This window comes from Choloepus didactylus (assembly GCF_015220235.1).
Source record: "Choloepus didactylus isolate mChoDid1 chromosome Y unlocalized genomic scaffold, mChoDid1.pri SUPER_Y_unloc1, whole genome shotgun sequence".
Classification (NCBI taxonomy): Eukaryota; Metazoa; Chordata; class Mammalia; order Pilosa; family Megalonychidae; genus Choloepus; species Choloepus didactylus.
The window spans coordinates 3,187,524-3,206,029 of record NW_023637624.1 but is presented as its reverse complement, the minus strand read 5'-3'; the positions used below and the strand labels follow the sequence as shown (position 1 = coordinate 3,206,029).

The window sequence follows — 18,506 nt, the reverse complement described above, 5'->3', positions numbered from 1 at the left end:
CCTTATATAGACACTTTACTGGAACGAACTTTTATATGGTCACGTTACATCTCTCCGCCTCTTGCACTGTTGTCTTGTTTCACTGATCGTAGCTTCAAACACGAGAAGTCTTTAAAAAACTTGCATTGTGTGTTAAACACCAGGTTACGTGTGCTAAACAGAGGGCTCTGGTAACAACTTTTAACCTGTGAATTGGCAGAAAAAGATCGTGGTATCATGTATATTAAAAATTGACTAATATTAAGTTATTGCAGATGCCACATTCATTATGCTGCAGTTCTGTACATATTTTTCTTAGAAATTAGCTATTTGTGCATATCAGTATTTGTAACTTTAACACATTGTTATGTGAGAAATGTTACTGGGGAAATAGATCAGCCACTTTTAAGGTGCTGTCATATATCTTGGAATGAATGACCTAAAATAATTTTAACCATTGCTACTGGAAAGTTAAAAAGACAAAATTGGAAGGTTTTATCATTCTGGAATTTTTCCTTTCTAAAGAGCTCTTCTACTTATACATGCCTAAATTCTTTAAAAATGTTGAGGGATACCTGTCTGCATAATAAAGCTGATCATATTTTGCTACAGTTTGCAGGTGAAAAAAATAAATATTAGAAAATATGCTATTGTTTTTGTGTTCTTGCTGCAATGCCCTTAACAAAGTGGCCTTAAATAAGAGTAATGAATATAGAACATCTTGAATTCTTGAATCAGAATTTCGGAAGACTTCTAGTGACTTTTAGGTCTAACAGAGAAAATTTTATTAAAAGGCCATGTAGAAAATTTATTAAAACTACTATGACCGCTCTATTCAGGAATATGTCAGTGGTAAAGCATTTAAATGTAGCTTGTTAAATTTACCATGATCCTTCTAATTTGTTTGCAACTTCTTAATTTTGAGAAAATTTGTATATATGAAGAATTTGCATGTATGCATATTTACGGATTTTTTAAAGTACCTTGAATTCTGAGACTGAAAACGCAAAAGGCCTATTTTAACTATTGATTTTTTAAAAAAATATTGTCTTTGAATGTATTGGAAGCAGACATGCATTAACTGTGACATGATTGCACTTCAATTTTTTTTCTTCTCTATTGGACAAACTGATATTATCAATAGGATATTTTTTATGTTCATTTTTGAGGGGAAAGAAACTGGAATGTTAACCAGAATACCCAATGTTACCTTAAAGTTATAGAATACTTTGTTTGTAAAGGCAGTGATACTAATGTTTAGTTATATCTTTCTGTTGATAGTCAAGTGAACATGTTTAAATATTTGTGTACAGTAATACCTCATTCATTCAGAGATTATCTGGAAATCTTATCAAAATGGAACATACCTGAGAAACTTGTAATAGTTTTTTAAAAAATGCCTCTGAACAACCTACTTAAGTCATAAAGTCTATATATTAGAGCTCATGCATTTGTTTCTATGTGAGATTTTAATAATTTTGACTACTTGATTTCCCACCCCATAGCTTATTAACAGTTCAGAAGAGACGGCTTGAAAAGGAGACTGAAAAAACTGAATAGAATATAGTATCCAAGACCTTATAGTGTAGGGACAGCCCACCCAGCCTAGAGGACATCAACATATAACATCATCTTCTGATAACTGTCTATTGTTATGACTCTGTCATCAAGAGAAGGTGAAATTATGATCAACACAAATATGTAATACATGTTTGAAAAGTTTTATCTTAAAGTGATTAAAATTTTTAAAAAAGAAAAAAATAAAATAATGTATTTATCTGTCATGTATTCATTCAACAAGGCATCTATTCAGCAAATATTTCTTGAGGGCCTGTTTACATCAATTATTTTGTATTTGGGAAGCCTTCAGTGCCATGCCTAATGTAATCCAATGATGCTACAACTGAAAATAAGGGAAAAACAGAAGGCCCTAGTTACATGACAAAGATAAAATATCAGGGATACACTGGTTTTTGATTGTTCTGAGAAAGAAAGAAGAAAAACACAGCACCATTAATTCAATAAATAATTCTTGCTGGGCATGAAGCCCCAGGGCACTTTGCCAGACTCTGGGTACACAGAAGATTCGGATTCTGTCCAAATCTTCAAAGTCCTCATAGTCTAGTGGAAAGACAGTTATACAGAAATATAATTTCCAAAACTGTGTGATGAGGGCCCTGACAAGATTAAGAATAAGGGCTCTGAAAATGTAAAGCTCAGGCAGAGGTGTTGTTGGGCAGAGTTAGGAAAGGTCCTCTCAGAGTAAATGATTATGAAGTAGATACTATTACCACCCTCAATTTACAGACAAGGAGACGGAAGGTCAGAGAGATTATGTAACTTGCTCAAGATCACTCAGCAAGCCAGAGGTGGGATCAATTTTCAGCCTTACGTCTGTCTGACCCCAGTGCCCCATGTGGTTTTCCTTATTCTGAGTTCACTGTTATGACAAGGTCATCTGTTTTAATTCCCAGTCACCAGCTACAATTCCTGGGGCTCTGCTTGTTGAGAAATACTTTTTTTTTTTTAATCTACTAATCAGAGTATCAGGACCAGCTACATCATTTGCAGGGTTCAGTACAAAATGAAAATGTGAGTCCCCTTGTTAAAAAAAAATCAAGAATTTCAAGACAGCAACAGGAGAGCAATAAATAAGCTCAGGCCCCATGTGACTGCACAGTCCACATACCCATGAAACCAGTCCTGTACAGTATAGTAGTTGATCAGCAAGCAACTTCCAGGGAAATACTGCTGAAAATCTTTCTAGTATCTCCTGGTTCCTTATCTCAGAGGAACCCTGGAGTGAGAGCTCTGTCCAGCTGTGAGTGCAGGACTCTGATTTAGGCTTCTCATCTACCCTTTCCCAGTTCACAGCTGTATCTGGAGATTGGACTCAGATGGCAAGAACAGAAAAAGCAGCTCTAATTTCCTAGTACTTAAAACTAGTTAGGGCATACACATTCTTAGGAAGAGGGCTCTAATGTTGCTGTCACTTTCTAAAGGCCCTACTCCTGATTCTCAGTAGATTAATCTTCCCATAATAAATTGTGACCTCCTTGAGTTCATGTGGCTGGGCTGTAATTTTCCATCATCCATAAGTTTGGGTAGATAGGGTCATTTTTACACAATACCAAAATTACACAATTCCCCATAAAAAGCAGAATGAAATCAGTGTGTCCAAGCCAGCACCTTTACACTGGGCAGAACAGTAGAACTCTTTGCAGGAGTATATCAAGCAGTTTTACTTTGAAAATGTGGTTCATAACCTTGTAAAGGACTGCAACAGCATCCACAGCTCCTTTATATTATATCTTATATAATCTCTGTTCTTCAATTTCCTCACCTTGTAAAATAAGTACAATACAAACACCTACTTCCTAAGGTTGTTCTGCAGATTAAATGAGTAAGCGTATGTCTGAACCTTAAAACAATACCGAACACGTGTAAGCATGCCATGAGTTTTATCTGTTATAGCCACATGCCACGTAATGCAAAAAGGCAAGTTTCAGTCAATAATATTAATGCCAGGCATATTCTGTGCATGAATATTTTAAATGAATTAAGATGCAAGTAACACCTAGGAGAAGATTGCTCTTCTTGGAAGCGTTCACATAACTACTTCAAGTATAAATTTGTTAAATTCCTAGAGTTTGCACCTTGGAAGCTTAACCTGTTTTTTTTTTTTTTTCTTTACATTCTTTTTTGCAGTGGCTTCTAGTGTCGGCAAAAATGTTTCTCAACAACCTGTGGAAATGTGTTCACATTATAAAAGTAAGTATGGCAAGGAATTTTCCTTTCCATTTTTGAAATGGCCAGTTTGATTTTTAAAGTATTGCTGCTGGGTAAAGATAGTAAAGTGCCCTGAAGGCACAAGTAAGTTACATGAGGAAGTGGTCCGAATGCCCATGGCCCCCACTCCTTCCACCTTACCTTCTCTTTCCCAGCCCATAGCTATGGCATCTTGGGGAGTTCCTTACAAACAGTTGACTGAGGAAGAGGAAACTCGAGCCTGGTTTACAGATGGTTCTGCGTGATATGCAGGCACTACCCCAAAGTGGAGAGCTGCAGCACTGCAGCCCCTTTCTGGGATGTCCCTGAAGGACAGTGGTGAAGGGAAATCCTCCCAGTGGGCAGAAATTCGAGCAGTGCACTTGGTTGTTCACTTTGCTTGGAAGGAGAACTGGCCAGAGGTGCATTTGTATACTGATTCATGGGCTGTTGCTAATGGTTTGGCTGGATGGTCATGGACTTGGAAGGAATATGATTGGAAGATTGGTGACAAAGAAGTCTTGGGAAGGGGTATGTGGATAGACTTTTCTGAGTGGGAAAAAAACATGAAAGTATTTGTGTCCCATGTGAATGCTCACCAGAAGATGACTTCAGCAGAAGATATTAATAACCAAGTGGACAAAATGACCCATTTGATGGATACCAATCAGCCTCTTTCCCCAGCAACTCCTGTCATTGCCCAATGGCCTCACGAATAAAGTGGTCATGGTGGTAAGGTATGGAGGTTATGCATGGGCTCAGCAACATGGACTTCCACTCACCAAGGCTGACCTGGCCATAGCCACTGCTGAGTGCCCAACCTGCCAGCAGCAGAGACCCTCACTCAGTCCCCAGTATGGCACCATTCCCTGAGGTGATCAGCCTGCCATGTTGTGGCAGGTTGATTACATTGCACCACTTCCATAATGGAAGGGGAAGTAATTTGTTCTTACTAGAATAGACACAAACTCCGGATATGGGTTTGCCTTCCCTGCATGACATGCTTCTGCCAAAATTACCATCCATGGACTTACAGAATGCCTTATCCACCGTCATGGTATTCCACACAGCATTGCTTCTGACCAGGGAACCCACTTCACAGCAAATGAAATGAGGGAATGGGTACATGCTCATGGAATTCTCTGGTCTTACTATGTTCCCTATCATCCAGAGACAGCTGGGTTGATAGAACAGTGGAAAGGCCTGTTGAAGACTCAATTATGGTGCAGGGCTGGGGCAGTGTTCTTCAGGAGGCTGTGTATGCTCTGAATCAGCATCCATTCTATGGTGCTCTTTCTCCCACAGCCAGGATTCATGGGTCCAGAAATCAGGGGGTGGAAACAGGAATGGCACCACTCACTATCACTCCTAGTGATCCACTAGGTACATTTGCTTCCTGTCCCTGCAGGCTTAAGCTCTGCTGGTCTACAACTTTTTGTTTCGAAAGGAGGATTGCTTCCCCCAGGAAACACAACAATAATCCCATTGAACTGGAAGTTAAGACTGCCACCTGGCCAGTTTGAGCTTCTTATGCCTCTGAATCAACAGGCAAGAAAGGGGATTACTGTACTGTCTGGGGTGACTGATCCTGACTATGAAGGGTAAATAGCACTGCAGATACACAGTGGAAGTAAACAAGTGTTTTCCTGGAATACAGGAGATCCTCTAGGGCATCTCTTGGTACTACCATGCCCTGTGATTAAAGTCAGTGGAAAACTGCAACAACCCAATCCAGGCAGGAATACCAATGGCCTGGAAACTTCAGGAGTGAAGGTTTGGGTTACCCCACCAGGTAAAGAACCACGGCCAGCTGAAGTGCTTGCTGAGGGTAAAGGGAACATGAAATGGGCAGTGGAAGAAGGTAGTGATAAATATGAGCTATGGCCATGTGACCAATTACAGAAATGAGGACTATGATGGCATGAACATTTCCTCCTTGCTTTGTTATGAATATGTTTGTATTTTTCTGTAAAGCAAATATCTTTGCTTTCTTCTCTGTCCTATCCTCTTATCATATGGCATCAGCTGTATTGTTCATTTCGCTGTATTTAAGCTAAAGGAAATCAATTTTAAGAGTTACTGTCACCCACAGACTTATACCCTATTCTGGAGAGATTTAGTGCATTTCCAGTTGTACGCTGCACAGCAGAGGATTGTTAGGTGAAATATATGTCTGTTATTGTCCTCTACTTAGAGATAAAGTATGGTTTTAGGTGATGTGTATAACTGCCAAGTTGACAAGAGGTGGACTGTGATGGTTAGGGTAATGTGTCACCTTGGCCAGGTGAGGGTACCCAGCTGTCTGGTCAAGGGAGCACTGGCCTAACTGTTGCTGCAAAGACATTTGTGGCTGGTTAATAAACCAACAGGCTGATTTATTAAATCATCAGTCAATTGGCTGCAGCTATGACTGATGACATCAATGAAGGGCATGTCTTCCACAGTGAGAGAATGCGGTTGGCTGGATTTAATCCAATCAATTAGTTGAAGACTTTGAATCAAGACAGACAGAGGACCTTCACTTCTTCTCCAGCTGAGCAGTGAAATGTTTCCTGAGGAGTTTGTTGAAGTTGCCAGTTCGTTTCCTGTGGAGTTTATTGAACACGATTGTCGAAGTCGCCAGTTCGTTTCCTGAGGAATTCATCAAACATCTTCCTTGGAGTTGCCAGTTTGCTGCCTGCCCTATGGAACTTGGACTCATGTATACCTACAGTTGTGTGAGACACTTTTATAAATCTTATATTCATAGATATCTCCCATTGATTCTGTTTCCCTAGAGAACTAATACACTGACAGAAATAAGAAGGCACTATGGTACTACACAAAAAGCAAATAAATGTAAAAGTAGGTACTAACAGGGGTGAGGAACAAAAAAAGGTATGAGACTTGCAAAGTCTGAATAGCAAAATGGCAGAAGAACGTCCCCTATTATCATGAGTGACTTTAAATATAAACTGATTAAACTCTCCTGTCTAAAGACAGAAATTGGCAGAATGAATAAAAAAGGTTGTCTTCATGAGACTCACCTTAATTGCAAAGATAAAAGTAGGCTGAAGGTGAAAGGGTGGAAAAAATATACCATGCAAGCAGTAAAAAAAAGAGAGCTGGGGTGGCTATGCAGTATCAGAAAACATAGACCTTATGACAAAAATAGTTACAGGGGACAAAGATAGTCATTATATACTGATGAAGGGGACAATACAACAGGAAGAACTAACATTATAAATATAGATGCACCTAACAGTAGAGCCTCAAAATATATGAAGCAAATACTTACAGATTTGAAGAGAAAACCTGATGGTTCTACATTAACAGTAGGAAGCTTTAAAGCACCACTGTCAATAATGGATAGAACGACTAGTGAGAAGATCAATAAGGAAGGACAGGACTTGAATGATACACTAAACCAACTAGACATAACAGGCATATATAGAACACTACACCCAGCAAAAACAGAGTACACATTCTTCTCAAGAGTACATGGATCATTCTCCGGGATAGACCATATACTGGGTCACAAAACAAGTCTCAGTAAATGCAAAAATACTGCAATCATACACTGTATATTCTCTGACCACAATGTGAAGTTAGAAAACAATAACAGGGAGAAATGGAAAATGCGCAAATATGAGGAAATTAAACATATTTTTAAGCAACCAATGGGTTAAAGAGGAAATCAGAAGTAAAATTAGGAAAGATCTTGAGGCAAATGAAATGCAAATACAACATATCAAAACTTATGGAACAAAGCAAAGGCAGGACTGAGAAGGAAATTTATAGCTCTAAATGCTCACATTATAAAAGAAGAATGGCTTGAAATCAGAAGCCTAACCTCAAAACTGGAAAAAGCAGAAAAAGAAGAGCAAACTGAACACAGAGCAAGCAGAAGGTATGAAATAACAAAGATTGGATCAGAGATAAATGGAGCAAAACAATACAACAGTAGAGAATCAACAAAACCAAAAGTTGGTTCTTTGAAAGCATCAACAAAATCAACCAACTTTTAGCTAGACTGACAAAGAAAAAAACAGGATACAAATAATGAAAATCAGAAATGAAAAGGGTGCCATTAATACTGAAACCACTGAAATAAAAAGGACTCTAAGTGGATACTATGAACAACTGCATGCCAATAAATTCAATAACCAAATGAAATGGACAAATCGAGAAACACATGAACTACCTACATTCACTCAAGAAGAAGTAGAAGATCTAAACAATTCAATTACTAGTAAAGAGATCAAAATAGTAATCAAAAAGAAAGCCCACAAACAGATTGTTTCACAGGGAATTCTGCCAGACATTCCAAGAAGACTTAACTCCAATTCTGCTCAAACTCTTGAAACAATTGCAGAGAAACACTCCCTAACTCATTCAATGAGGCCAATGTCACTCTCATAACAAGACAGATAGAACTACCACAAGAAAACTACAGGCCAACATCTCTTTTGAATATAGATGCAAGAATCCTCAACAAAATACAAGCAAAACAAATCCAACAGCATAGTAAAAAAATTAGACAGCATGAGCAAGTGGGATTTATCCCTGGTATGCATGGTTGGTTCACTGTAAGAAAATCAATTAATGCAATACACCACATTAACAGCATGAAGGAAAAAAGCACACGATCATCTCAATCAATGCAGAAAAGTCATTTGACAAAACACAGTACTCCTTCTTCACAAAAACACTTAAAAGGCTAGGAATAGAAGGAAATAACCTCAACATGATAAAGGGCATATATGAAAGGCCCACAGCTAACATGCTACTTAGTGGTGAAAGACTGAAAACGTTCCCTCTAAGATCATGAACAAGAAAAGGATGCCCACTGTCACTACTGTTATTCAACATTTCACTGGAAGTTCTTGCCAGAGCAATTAGGCAAGAAGAAGAAATAAAAGGCATCTAAATTTGAAAGGAAGAAGTAAAACTTTCCCTACTTGCAGATGATTTGATCCTATAAACAGAAAATCCTGAAAAACCCACAACAATGGTCCTAGAGCTAATAAATAAATTCAGCAAAATAGCGGGGTACCAGATCAACATGCAAAAAACAGCAGTGTTTCTATACACAATAAATGAATTAATCAGAACAAAACATCAAGAAAAAAATTCCCTTTACAATAGCAACTAAAAGAATCAAATATCTAGGAATGAATATAACCAAGGATGTAAAGGACTCATACAGAGAAAACTACAAAACATTACTAAAAGAAATTAAAGAAGACCCAAATTAATAGAAGGTTCTTCTGTGTTCATGGATTGGAAGACTAAATAGTAAGATGTCAGTACTACCCAAAGCAAAATATAGATTAAATGCCATCCCAATGAAAATTCCAGCCCGGCGCGCTGGGCTCTCTCTCCGCCCGCCTGCCTGGCGCCACGCCCTCCGCAGGCAAGGGCCAGTCACCCGCCGGCCGGCGTTCCCTAGCCCCTCGCCGCCACGCCTCTGCCCCGCCGTGGGACCGGTAATGGTTAAGAAGCACTTTCTCCGCTGTGATTTCTGCTTAGTCATTGCCTACAGGAAACAGCTTCCTGAACTGGGAGCCAGCTCTCCTGCGGCGGCCGCAAGAGCAGGAGCCACGGTCACCAGCGCCTCCTTCCTGGGCCACCGCTCCTTCGCTGTAGCCCGGCCTCTCTTGGATCCGACAGCAGGCCGTCCAGCCGCGCCGGACGGCAACAGTGCGCTGGGCCCTCCGGCCTCGGGCATCGCATCCTGCGGGGCGACCGCTTTCCCCGCCCGTCCGCGGTACTGTAGCTGCTTCGCCGGCTGGGGCGGCCACTGCCATGGGCACCGACAACCGCGCGGCCGGGGCGCTGCCGGCGCGGGCCAGCACCTTGCACCTGCAGACGGGGAACCTGCTGAACTGGGGCCGCCTGCGGAAGTGCCCGTCCATGCACAGCGAGGAGCTTCGACATTGCATCCAGAAGACTTTGAATGAGTGGAGTTCCCAAATTAGCCCAGATTTGGTCAGGGAGTTTCCAGATGTCTTGGAATGTACAGCATCTCATGCAGTGGAAAAGGTAAATCCTGATGAGAGAGAAGAAATAAAAGTTTCTGCAAAACTGTTCATGGTAGGATCAAACTCTTCATCATCAACTAGAAATGCGGTTGACGTGGCCTGTTCAGTCCTTGGAGTTGCACAGCTAGATTCTGTGACCATTGCTTCACCTCCTATTGAAGATGGAAAGTTAATCTTTCCTTGGAACATTTGCAGCCTTACTGGGAGGAATTGGAAAACTTAGTTCAGAACAAAAAGATTGTTGCTTTTGTTTTCTCTGATCTAGATAAAACAGTTGGAGTATCTGTATCAGTGGGCACAGGTAAAACCAAATAGTAACCAAGCTAATCTTGCCTCTTGCTGTGTGATGCCACCTGATTTGACTGCATTTGCTAAACAATTTGACATACAGCTCTTCACTCATAATGATCCAAAAGAACTGCTTTCTGAAGCAAGTTTTCAAGAAGCTCTTCAGGAAATCATCCCTGACATTCCAGCACATGAGTGGGTACCACTGTAGCTTCTGTGATATTCAGTGATTGTTAAAAGTAGAGGAATTATCAGATCAAAAGGCTACATTATACAAGCTAAAAGAAGGGGTTCTTAACTAGGATCCATGATCATAATCTACTGACTTTCTATTTTCCTTGCATATAAGATAAAATTGAGATGTGTAAAAATCTAGTTACTGCCTGTAAATGATGTCATTGAGGCAGATATCCTTTTAGTCATATTTGACAATATTTGTCTGTCAAGTGTCAGTTCCTTTTCTTGCCTCCATACCAGTTCACTCATATGAGCCACTATATTGTTTGCATTAAACTACTGTTTTCTAATTGAAACTGTCTATAAAGAAAATACTTGCAATATATTTTTTCCTTTATTTTTATGACTTAATAGAAATCAAGAAAAATGTTCGTAGATATATTTTGGCCTAGGCATCAGGGTAATGTGTATACTTATTTTTTATTTCAAAAAATAATTCATTAATGCTTCTTACTTTCTAACATAAGTAAGCAATTTAATAACAATTATTAAAACAAATACTGGAAGATATTTTTCTGTCATTGATAATTATATTTCAGAGTAACTGGAGTAGGCAGGATTTACTAGTAGTGTAAATAAAACTCATTTCTTCAATACATGAATGGAAATTTAAATTTTTATATGTCTTTGCTTATAGTTTAGCTATGATGACTTAACCTGGTATTCTTGAGCTGATTTTCTTTTGCTATTGTACATAAAGATAAACCAAAGGAGACTGGAAGCATTTGAAATTATTATTTGGGGGGTTTTATAAAAGCAGCTACTATCAACTTCAGATTCTTTTTTCATTCTTAATCCATCCTTAATATTTTACTACTCATTCAAAATATATTCTTGAATATTCAAGAAGTATTGAGGCTTACTATTGCTGTGCACTGTGGGCTCTGGAGACAGGATGGGGCATGGTGGTTAGAGAGCCAGGGTTTGAAAATCAGTTGAGTAAAATACGTGATATTTGTTCCCTACTAATAAGTAAGAGGGACTAAAAGCCATAAAAGGCATGAAAAAAGATTTTATTTGAGGGCCAAAGATGTCTATTTAGACAATTTTGAGATAGGGTCTTCTTAACTATATATTTAAAAGCAAAACAATATAATCAGAATTTTAGAGATAGAAGAGACTATAGTTCATTTAATACTATTCTTCAGTTTAAGAACAAGAACATAGCAAATAAATAAGCTGCTACCTTTGTTATGTATGATGGGTCTCCTTAATACTACAAATTCATTTCTGTAACCCAAACAGTTTGAAAAATTCTTTAAAATACTCTTGTATCTCAATCATTATCTTTAAATCATGGGCATATATCAAACTAATTTTGCTCAAGTTGAATGAGACACACGCGTTCAATATTCAAAATAAATACACCAGACTCTTTTCTTTACTAAGGTTTTTTGTTTACTGGTTGAATAATTTGAGCATTAGAATTATAATGTGAAATCAGCTGACTTAACCTACAAAAACTTGTGTAGGCAGTGAGTGTCCTAAATAGCCTGTATATTAATTGTATATAATGTTATTAACTATATATAGTTAATTTTTTATTTGAAAATGCACCTTTTTTCATATAGCATGGGTTTTAAACAAATGCTCATTTTATTTTAAGCCTATACAGTGAAGTGATTGAGATATTTTAAGACAAAACTTTAAATATCACATTTATTATTTTTTAAAACCTTGTACTTACAGAAATGGATTGTTTGAAGGTTTATTTTGAAAATGGAAAAACCTTATACTGTTAATGTAGTCAAAATTAAGCAGAAGCACTTTTATGTTCTTTTTCCCCTACTATTGATAAAAAAAGAGCAATATTATAGATTCATTTTGTGAAAGAGATCATGTATGGAATTTTTCCATGATTTTTTTTGGTATCACCTCTGGACTCTGAATTTCTATTACTGAATAAGTTTATTAATTTTTTAAGCGTTTATAATTTTGCAGACTGTTGTTCAGATGATCATTTTTCATGAGCCATCAGAATAGTGGTTAATTTTCAAATATTTAATTTAAGGACTTAATGTTTTAAAAACCATAAAATAAAGAACAGTAATATTACCAAATGATTGCTTAAAACTGAAAGCTAAGTTATCAGTAGTATATGACACTTTTGTGTTCAAATGGAAAGATGTGTATCCATGACCCAAGGTAGAAATAATTTATACAACTGGGGCTTTTTTTTCCAGGCAACATGAAAAGAAGTTGCAGCTTGTTATTACATTTTCAAAATACACTGGCGCCTTACTTTTTTTTAATATTCATTTTATTGAGATATATTCACATAGCATGCAGTCATACAAAACAAATTGTACATTTGATTGTTCACAGTACCATTACATAGTTGTGCATTCATCACTAAAATCAATCCCTCACATCTTCATTACCACACACACAAAAATAACAAAAATAATAATTAAAGTGAAAAGGAGCAATTAAAGTAAAAAAGAACACTGGGTGCCTTTGTTTGTTTGCTTGTTTCCTTCCCCCATTTTTCTACTCATCCATCCATAAACTAGACAAATGGGAGTGTGGTCCATATGGCTTTCCCAATCACATTGTCACCCCTCATAAGCTACATTTTTATACAATTGTCTTCAAGATTCATGAGTTCTGGGTTGTAGTTTGATCATTTCAGGTATTTACTGCTAGCTACTCCAATTCACTAGAACCTAACAAGGGTTGTCTATATTGTGCATAAGAGTGCCCACCAGAGTGACCTCTCGGCTCCTTTTGGAATCTCTCTGCCACTGAAGCTTATTTCATTTCCTTTCACGTCCCCTTTTTGGTCAAGAAGATGTTGTCCATCCCACGATGCCAGGTCTAGATTTCTCCCTGGGAGGCATATTCCACATTGCCAGGGAGATTCACTCCTCTGGGTGTCAGATCCCACATGGGGGGAGAGCAGTGATTTCGCCTGACACTGAAGCCTTACTTTAACATATATATTGGAATGTATTTGGGATTTGTTCTATGAGTCTGTCATGGATTCTCATCCAAGAAACTGTAGTCACAGAAAAGCCAAGGTGTCTTATAAAAATACTTGCATACAATAAACTCTAAAGACCAATTGTGCCAGTACACCAATAGAGTATCCGTTTAGGGATGGCCAGTACTAGAACTTGAATCACAGGTAATAGCTAATAGTTCTTAAGTTCTCAAAAAAAGGGAAAATAAAATGTTACTGTGACTATTTTGCCTGAATGGTTCGGACTTTTTCCAATTTCACAGCCAAGTAGTAACTGAAATAAATCGTGATTTTCAGATCTAAGGCTCTTTTAATTGTGTCTTTTTAAAACAGATTTTCTTTGTAACTTTTCCACCTAGTATTTTCCATATTTAGGGATGTAAGCAATTGACGTATGTATTGTATATCAGCTGACAATTCATCTTTCTGCCAGATGTTCATTTAGAAAAATGTGAAGCTGTTTTAATGAGAATTTAAACCATTTGGGTCATTTGTGTTTTTATACTGAAATACACCAATTTATGAATCTGAACCTATTTTTTTCATAGTTAACTTCCTAACCTACCAGAACTTGTACCTTTCATTCCCATAAAGTTGGTGATGGGATATGTCAATTTTGATTTTGAAAAATATGTAACATGGCTTTCATTAATATTTTTGTAATTTCCAGAATTAGAAGTACACTCAGAAAGGTAATTAGATAATTCTACTTTTTCTTATGTGTCTCTGGTAATGTACTATAAAATAAAAGCAAAATATAAAACAGTATTAATAAAATATTTATAGTAGTTTTTATTTTACCTATATTATGAGTTTAATTAAAATAAAATGAGTTATATATTTTTTGAGTTGTTTCAATAGTTGCAAGCATTCTGTAGTACAATACTGATTTTGCACTATTAGAGCTCAAATTGGTTATGATTTGAAAATAAATTGTGGGTAATTTTTTAAAATCCAAAAAAAAAAAAAATTCCAATGATCTTCTTTTCAGAAATGGAAAGCCAATCACGAAATTTTTATGGAAGGGTAAGGGGTCCTGAATAGCTAAAGCCACCTTGAAAAAAGAAGAATGAAGTTGGAGGACTCACACTTCCCGATCATAAAACGTATTACAAAGCCACAGTAATCAAAACAGCATTGTATTGGTACAAGAACAGACATATCATCCAAAGGAACTGTTGGCTTCACATTTACGGCCAACTAATTTTTGATAAGGTGGCAAAGACTATTAAATAGGGAAAGAATAGTGTCTTCAAGAAATGGTGCTGGGAATACTGGATCTCCATTTGTAAAAAAAATAAAATAAAAATAAAAAAGAAAGAGAAACCCTACCTTACACCATATACAAAAATCAACTCTAAATGGATCAAAAATCTATGTATAAGAGCTGGGACAATCAAATCCCTAGAAGAAAATGCAGGGTAGCATCTTCAGAACCCTGTGTTGGGCAATGGTTTCTTAGACTTTACACCCAAAGCACAAACCAAAAAGAAAGAAAAGAAAAAAAAACACTTTTATTCCTCAAAGGACTTTATCATGAAAGTACAAAGACAACTTACATAATGGGAGAAAATATTTGGAAATTAGATGTCCAATAAAGGATTAATATCCAGTATATATGAAGAAATCCTTCAATTTAACTACCAAAAACAACCAACCAAATTTAAATGAGCAAAAGACATGAAGAGACTTCTCTACAAAGAAGTTATACAAATGGCCAGAAAGCACAGGAGAAGATGTTCAACATTATTAGCCATTAGGGAAATGCAAATCAAACCCACAATGAGATCCCATTCCCACCCAGTATAACGGCTATTATTAAAAAAAAATGGAAAATAACAAATGTTGGAGAGGATGCAGAGAAATAGTAAGACTTATTCATAGCTGATGCTAATATAAAATGGTGCAGCCGCTCTGGAAGACAGTTTGGCATTTCCTCAGAAAGCTAAATACAGAACTACCATATGGCCCTGCAATCACACTTCTAAGTGTATGCCCAAAGAACTGAAAGCTGGGACTTGAACAAGTATTTGCACACCAATGTTCATAGCAGCGTTATTCAGAATTTTCAAAAGATGGAAACAACCCAATTGTCCATCAACCAATGAATAGCTAAATAAAATTTGGTATACACACACACACATACACATACACACACACAAATGGAATATTTTTCAGCTGTAAAAAGGAATGAAGTCCTGAGACATGCAACAACATGGATGAACCTTGAAGATACCATGCTGAGTGAAATGAGCCAGGCACAAAAGGACAAATATTTGTATGATATCAGAGATTTCAAACACTTAGAATAAGCAGAGTCAGAATCTAGAACATAAGGTTACCAAAAGATGGGGTGGGGATAGGGAAGGAGAAGTTAAGGCTTAAAATGTACAGAGGTCCTATTTGGAATGATGGAAATGTTTTAGTAATGGGTGGTGGTGATGGTAGAACAACATTGTGAATACAATATAACAGCACTGAAATACGTATCTGAATCTGATTAAAAGGGGAAATATTTGATTGTGTATATGGTAACAGAATAAAAATTTAAAAATAAATCTGTTGAACTAACTACACAAACAGTGAACCCTAAGTTAAACAATAGGTTTTAATAGTATAATTATAAAAATGTGCTATCACCATTTTCAAAAAATGTTTTACATTAATGGCAGGCATTGATGGGTGGTATATGGGAATCCTGTATTTTATTCATGATTGCTCTGAAAACCCACAACTTCTGTAATAAAGGAAAAAGAAAACGCATTGGCAATATTTACAGTTCTAGGATACAAGAGATCCCCCATAACCCCACAATTCAAGTGGATGAGGACACATCAACCAATATCATCTCATCTGCATTGTGTCAGTGATTCTGCAGGAAGTACAAGAAGAAGCAAAAGCAAACTCGGACTAACTTGATAATAGGAGAACCACAAACTAGCCAATAGTTACTCACTGGAAAGAGCAGCTGAACCTGGAAGGTTTTGTCTTTTCCAATTCCAGGCAAGGGCAAGAGGCACACTTCAAGGAGTACTGAAGTTGCTGCAGCAACAGAAGCCCTGTGAACTCTCAAAACTGACACTCCAGAGCTACTCTCTAGGACAGGGTCCTATAATTGGGAGAAACTCCTGGGGGTGGAATCACAATTCAGTAAGTAATGGACAAGAGAGTGGAAGGAAAGGACAAGGCTCAAAACCGTTCTGTCCACATATGTCCACACATGTGGCTCTCAAACACTTTGAAATGCAGCTGGTCAGAATCAAGTGTAAAATACACACCAGATTTCAAAGACTCGGTAGGAAAAATGTAAAATATCTCGTTAATGATTTTTATAGTTTTACATTTTGAAATTTTACTGTTTTGAATAGATGGAGTTAAATAAAATATATTATAAATTTCACAAGTTTCTTTTTACTTTTTTAATTTGGCTACTAGAAAATAGCAAATTACATGTGTGGCTACCATTATATTTATATTGCACAGCACTCTATTAGTGAAGTTTGAAATGTCTATTAGACATCTCAAGTGGAGAAATAGATAGACTGGAGTGCAAGGGAATGGGTGGGAGTGGATATATATATATATGGAATTCATATATATATATATATATATATATATATATATATATATATATATATATTCATCAGTTTAAAATGATATTTAAAGACATTAGACTACGAAGCAAATTCCTAGTCTAAGAATTCCTTCCCTTGGAAGTGAATATATATAGAAAAACAAAACAAAATCACATAAAACAAAACCAACCAAATACTGAGGCCTTGGAAATGCCAACACTTAGAGGTGTGGAAGGTGAAGAAGGTCTAGGAGAATGCTGAGTGAACTCAGAGAGTTCCTCTAAAGACCAAGGAAGAACATGTATTACGGGGACATGTTGATCAACTGTATCAAATGTTACTAGAGGTCAAGCAAGATTTACTCTAAGAAGTTCCTGCAAGATTTTGTGGTATGGAGGTCTGCTGTGGGATGGTATTTGGTACTTTCATAAGGATAGAGTATGGGAATGACCCAAGGTCAAGGGAAGGAAGAAGAGCTTGTGGTCAGCAGGGACAATTTATATTTTGGTGTGGTGGAGCTGAGTTGAGGACACTGAATTAGGATCTACTCCCAGGCAGATCAAATGTCCAGAAGCCCCAGTAATACATTAGCATGGAATAAGGCGGCAGGATGTCTGATTCAGCCCAAAATGTTGGCTCACTGCAGGAAGGAACTGCACCTGTGCCCCGAAGTATTGCTTCCCTCAACATCTGGGATATGAAGTTGCATTGTGTGGTCAAGGCCACCCTCAGAGGCAAGGTGCTTCTTCCCAGATAAATACCTTTGGGTGTCTCTAACTCTGTGGGGCTTAGCTACAAAGTTGATGACACATACAAACCAGCCACTAATCTTTCAGTGCCTGGGGCAAAAGAAGAAATGAAGTCCCCTGGCCCATGTCCTATGGCTATGTCCTACCCCATGAGGCCATCGAACTTAATGCTAAGAATACCTCAGCCTGAACCTCCACACTTTGTCTCCCCCTTGTTCCCACAAACAGCAGTCATTTGGTCACATTGTGGGCCTAAAAGTGTCAATACCACTCGCAGGAAGGCTTAGACCTCCCTTCCTCAGGAAGGACCCTGAGAATACGGCCTCCTCGGAAGCCCCAGATGCAGACTTGGGGAATTAGGGTACCAAAATCACTATCTACAAAAAAGTGGCAAAGTTCTGGGACCTGATGTACACATCCCCTTGTCTCCGTGGTGTCAAATGCAGCATGAGGGCCTAAGCAGGGCCCTCTAAAATGTTGTGCCCAGCATGAGGGCCCTTCTTGACCAGGTGTAATTCTAATACTGGGCACGCAGCAGAAATGCAAAGGAGAAGTGAGGAGAAACATGTGAAAGGAGGGGAAGGAGTCTCTTTTATTGTATTTGTTTATATATATTCTTCACTCTCTTCACTTTAATATTTTCTCTCATGTTTCCGCAACTTACCTTTGTGAAAAAAGCTGCATTGTCTCATCACAGAGAGGTAGCCATATGGTTAAGGTGGAAAGTGTGTAAAATAGAATAATGTATCACCAGTTATTCTAACAACCTTACATGTATCCTGTTCACAGCATGGTTCTCTATGTGTTTACACACACACACAATCATATTCACACCTGCTCCTATTTTAAAAATGTGGCTTATTAACATTTTTTCACTAAATATCTAACAAATTCCCTTTGTCCTAAAACATGAACTTTTCCTCCT

At 37.7% G+C, this 18,506-nt stretch overlaps 1 pseudogene; it reads left to right on the top strand.

Annotated features, from left to right (window-relative positions):
- Window positions 1-9,534: 9,534 nt before the first annotated feature.
- LOC119525934 lies at window positions 9,535-10,356 on the top strand (annotated as a pseudogene).
- The last annotated feature ends 8,150 nt before the right edge of the window (window positions 10,357-18,506 follow it).